The sequence below is a fragment of the Salmo salar genome, chromosome 22 (assembly GCF_965601325.2).
Source record: "Salmo salar chromosome 22, fSalSal1, whole genome shotgun sequence".
Classification (NCBI taxonomy): domain Eukaryota; kingdom Metazoa; phylum Chordata; class Actinopteri; order Salmoniformes; family Salmonidae; genus Salmo; species Salmo salar.
In genome coordinates, this window is record NC_138312.1 from 54,351,220 (window position 1) to 54,357,359 (window position 6,140).

Below are 6,140 nucleotides of genomic sequence, written 5' to 3' on the forward strand. Positions count from 1 at the left end.
TAGTATATTTGAGTTTAACCATAATATTTGTTGTATTATTTGTTCAGTCTTTTCTGGTGGATTAAACTGAAATTGCAACGTGGCTTGTTTTAAAAATAGGGATATTTTGGAGATGGTTTCATTTTCAAATAGCCGAAAGTGAGAGGTTGTAATCTGAATCAAGGGAAAAAGCCATTCTTGAACATGGTGTGAGACATTCTTACTAATCTGCTAGAGAACCAGTTCAGATTTAAGCATATCATTTGTATGACTGAAGCCTTTAATGAGAGGTCTAATGCTTTAATATTTAATCATATCTACCCTCAGAATTCATATTCATTATATAAATAGGCCCGTTTAATTTTGTCTGGCTTGCTGTTCCAAATAAATGGAATATTGTTTGCTCATATATATATATTTTTAAAGTCGCTAGGTGTTGGCAAGGCCATTAGCAAATAGGTAAACTGAGATATGACTAAAGAGTTAATAAGGGGGATTTTTCCACAAATAGACAGGTATTTTAGTTTCCATGTTAGCAAGATCTTATCAAGTTTTGCTAACTTTGTATTAAAATGTATTGAGATCATGTATTACTTTCGGGATATGAATACTGAGTATGTCCACATCCCTGTCAGACCATTTTATTGGTGAACTACAGAGTAATGTAAAAAAATAAAAATAATTGGGGCTGATCCAATACGTAACATAGTACACTAATCATAACTTGGTTGTAATCCAGAGAGGTTAGAAAAATTATCTAGATCCTCTATGATGCTGTGGAGGGATACAAATTGTGGATTTAAAAGAAATCAGTGATGAACAATGACACTTTTGTTTTTATGCCCTGGATTTCTTATCCCTTGATACTACTGTTGGATCGGATATTAATAGCTAACAGTTTGATGGACATAATAAATAGATATGCCAATACTGGACAACCTTTTTTTATTGCTCTTGAAAGTTTTATACTTTCTGAGAAGTAGCCATTATTTGCTATTTTACACCTATGGTTACTTTACATACCTTTAACCCATTGTATAATTGAAATATTCCTGGCATTTATAAATAAATTCCAGTCGTACTTTATTAAAAGCCTTTTCAAAGTAATCTGTATGAAGACCAGGACTGGTATCCCAGATTTTTGCCAGTGTTCTATTGTTTCCAGTACTTACTTGTCCATTGTCCATGTAAAAAAAACCTGTCTGATTAGTATGAATAATATCCAACAATACCTTTTTAATTTTATGCGGTATGCAGTTTGTTAGAATTTTTGCATGACAACTATGAAGTGTAAAGAGCCTTCTTTAACCTCTTAAGAATTAGCTCCTTTTTAAAAAAAAAATGTTCGCCTAAAATGACATACCCAAATCTAAATGCCTGTAGCTCAGGCCCTGAAGCAAGGATGTGCATATTTTTGGTACCATTTGAAAGGAAACACTTTGAAGTTTATGGAAATGTGAATGGAATGTAGTAGAATATAACACAATAGATCTGGTAAAAGATAATACAAAGAAAAAACCAACCGTTCTTTTGTATTTTTTTGTACCATCATCTTTGAACTACAAGAGAAAGGCCATAATGTATTATTCCAGCCCAGGTGCAATTTAGATTTTGGCCACTAGATGACATCAGTGTATGTGCAAAGTTTTAGACTAATCCAATGAACCATTGATTTATGTTCAAGATTTTGTATCAAGACTGCCCAAATAAGCCTAATTTGTTTATTAAGGTCAGTCAATGTGGAAAATGTCAAGAATTTGAATGTTTCTTTCTTGTGCAGTCGCAAAAACCATCAAGGGCTCTGATGAAACTGGCTCTGATGAGGACTGCCGCAGGAAAGGAAGACCCAGAGTTACCTCTGCTGCAGAGGATAAGTCCATTAGAGTTAACTTCACCTCAGATTGCAGCCCAAATAAATGCTTCACAGAGTTCAAGTAACAAACACATCTCAACAACAACTGTTCAGAGGAGACTGCGTGAATCAGGCCTTCATAGACGAATTGCTGCAAACAAACCACTACTAAAGGACACCAATAATAAGAAGAGATTTGCTTGGCCCAAAAAACACTAGCAATGGACAATCGACCGGTGGAAATCTGTCCTTTGACAGAGTCCAAATTTGAGGTCTTTGGTTCCAACCGCCCTGTGTTTGTGAGACGCAGAGTAGGTGAACGAATGATCTCCGTATGTGTGGTTCCCACCATGAAGCGTGGAGGAGGAGGAGGAGGAGGAGATGTGATGGTGTGGGGGTGCTTTGCTATTGACTGTCTGTAATTTATTTAGAATTCAAGGCATACTTAACCAGCATGGCTACCACAGCATTCTGCAGCGATACGCCATCCCATCTGGTTTGGGCTTGGTGGGACAATTATTTGTTTTTCAACAGGACGATGACCCAACACACCTCCAGGCTGTGTAACGGCTATTTTACCAAGAAGGAGAGTGATGGAGTGCTGCATCAGATGACCTTGCCTCCACAATCACCCAACCTCAACCCAAATGAGATGATTTGGGATGGGTTGGACTGCAGAGTGAAGGAAAAGCAGTCACCAATTGCTCAGCATATGTGGGATCTCCTTCAAGACTGTTGGAAAAGCATTCCAGGTGAAGCTGGTTGAGACTTTTGAACGGTTGTGTATATTTACTGACTAGTTCAAGCATGCCCAGTTTATCATTTATTGACTTTAGCAAGTCAGTTTCTACACTTCACCATTTCCGGTGATGAAAAACATAAATCGTCTGTGTCCGTCGAGGAGTCTCATTTTCTTTTGTGGATTGGTTCTCCATGCTTACTCTCCGACATGTTTGGGTATTGATTGTATTGGTGATATTGGTCGATACATTTCTCTAACCTTACAATTTGTTTTGTGTTGTATTCCAGATTGAAGGTTATTGCCCATGAGTATGTGGAGTGAAGTTTCAATATTTAGTCAGATTTACAGATAATGAATATTATGTTTTTATTTTGAGGCATTCTGCACAGCTGTCTTCAGTCCGCCATTTCCTGTCTCCTACTATTAACATGTTATTCACACGTTATTATTCACACGTTACTATTCACATTTTACTATTCACATTTTACTATTCACACGTTACTATTCACATTTTACTATTCACACTTTATTATTCACACGTTACTATTCACATTTTACTATTCACACTTTATTATTCACACGTTATTATTCACACGTTACTATTCACATTTTACTATTCACACGTTACTATTCACATTTACTATTCACACTTTATTATTCACAATTACTATTCACATGTTACTATTCACACATTATTATTCACACGTTATTATTCACATTTTACTATTCACATTTTACTATTCACACGTTACTATTCACACGTTACTATTCACACGTTACTAGTCACATTTTACTATTCACACGTTACTATTCACACGTTACTATTCACACTTTACTATTCACACATTACTATTCACATTTTATTGTTCTATGTTACAAAGTCACACACTCACACACACTCCCCTCTGAGGCTGGTGGAGAACAGAAGGATTCCTGGTGTTTCTCTGAGATCCCCGGAGAAGAGAGTGAATCACGGCAGCCAGGAGACAGTTGTCCAGCTCGTTAACCCTTCCCACGTCCTCACCATCCTATCAAACATGCACAACAAGACTTAAAGATGGAATCCGCAGTAGGGGAAACAGCGCCACTGTCCGCCCGACACAGCCGTTGTTATTGTTTTGCTGACGAAGAGGAAGGTGAGGAGCGTTGCCCAACGTGGTTAAAAATGGCAGTACATATTCTGCTGTTCTATCACACGGGCAATGATGTCATAGAGGAAACTGTGTTTATTGTTTGCAGTAACTTCTTTGTTGCTGTAAAATCCCAAACAGCTGTGGCAGTTTCAACAGCATTCCAGCTTTAACCCCCACATGCTCAATCTCCTACCATTGGTGAGCAGGAGACCAGTGTTGGATTTCTGGAGGGCTATGGCTTTGTTTGTAACCCTTGCTTATTGGGCAGCACACTTATATTCTAATATATTTTCTCTATAAGATATTGTTTTAATTCAAACGATGAGCTTTACAAGATGCATTTCCTCAATTACAATAAAATAGTGATAAACATGAAATACATTTACCTCTAATTTACATCTACATCAAATGTACATCTACATGTAATTTACATCTACATCTAATTTACATCTACATCTAATTTACGTCTACATCTAATGTACATCTACATCTAATTTACATCTACATGTAATTTACATCTACATCTAATTTACATCTACATCTAATTTACATCTACATCTAATTTACATCTACATCTAATTTACATCTACATCTAATTTACGTCTACATCTAATTTACATCTACATCTAATTTACATCTACATCTAATTTACATCTACATCTAATTTACATCTACATCTAATTTACGTCTACATCTAATTTACATCTACATCTAATTTAGATCTACATCTAATTTACATCTACATCAAATTTACATCTACATGTAATTAACATCTACATCTAGTTTAAATCTACATCTAATTGACATCTACATCTAATTTACGTCTACATCTAATTTACATCTACATCTAATTTACATCTACATCTAACTTACATCTACATTTACATTATCATTTACATCAACATTTACATACATCTGGCATTTGAGTAATTTAGCAGACGATCTTATCCAGAGCGACGTACAGTTAGTGCATTCATCTTCAGATAGCTAGGGTGAGACAACCACATATCACAGTCGTTGTAAGTACATTTGTATGAATATAATGTATTTAGATAAAAGGCACGTTCACTGAAAAGCATAGGCTTGCTGCACTCAAGCCCTACATTTTCAGAGCAACCCAGATTCCCTGCCTCAGCCTGAGGCTCTCAGCTAGGCTATAGCTAGTCTGTCACAATGAGCACTCAGAGTGGGACCTTGAAATATAGATTACTACAGAGCAGAGCCTTATTACACATACAGTATCTGAACCCACTACCACTCACATTACCATTGGTCCTTGATGTTAGCCCAGACCGAAGCACAGATCAGTGAGGTGACAGGCTCTTTGATTGGTTCTATCGTACACTTCTATTGACTATTATCTCTAGCAGTGGTTTAAAGTACTTAAGTAAAAAATACTTTGAAGAACTACTTAAAAGTAGTTTTTTGGAGTATTTGTACTTTACTTTACTATTTATATTTTGGGCAACTTTTACTTTTACTTCAGTACATTCCTAAAGAAACTAACGTACTTTTTACTCCCTACATTTTCTCTGACACCCAAAAGTTCTCGTTACATTTTGAATGATTAACAGGACTGGAATTCAATTCACACAAGAGAACATGCCTGGTCATCCCTACTGCCTCTGATCTGGTGGACTTACTAAACAGAGAACATCCCTGGTCATCCCTACTGCCTCTGATCTGGCAGACTTACTAAACAGAGAACATCCCTGGTCATCCCTACTGCCTCTGATCTGGTGGACTTACTAAACAGAGAACATCCCTGGTCATCCCTACTGCCTCTGATCTGTCAGACTTACTAAACAGAGAACATCCCTGGTCATCCCGTATACTGCCTCTGATCTGTCAGACTTACTAAACAGAGAACATCCCTGGTCATCCCTACTGAGTCTGATCTGGCAGACTTACTAAACACAAATGCATCTTTTGTAAATTATTAAATTAAGTGTTGGGGTGTGGCCCTGGCTATCCATACATTTTTAAAACAAAAAAGATATGTATAGGGGTAAGGTGACTAGGCATCAGGTTATAAGATAAACAGAGTAGCAGCAGCTTCTATGTGAGTGGGTGTTTAGAGTCACTATAAATGTATGTGAGTGGGTGTGTGTAGAGTCAGTATAAATGTATGTGAGTGGGTGTGTGTAGAGTCAGTATGAATGTATGTGAGTGGGTGTGTGTAGAGTCACTATAAATGTATGTGCATGTTATGTGTGAGTGAACAGATGATGGAGTGTGTGTGTTGGAGTGACAGTGTGTGTTTGTGTGTGTTGGAGTGACAGTGTGTGTTTGTGTGTGTTGGAGTGACAGTGTGTGTTTGTGTGTGTTGGAGTGACAGTGTGTGTTTGTGTGTGTTGGAGTGACAGTGTGTGTTTGTGTGAGTTGGAGTGACAGTGTGTGTGAGTTGGAGTGACAGCGTGTGTTGAAATGACAG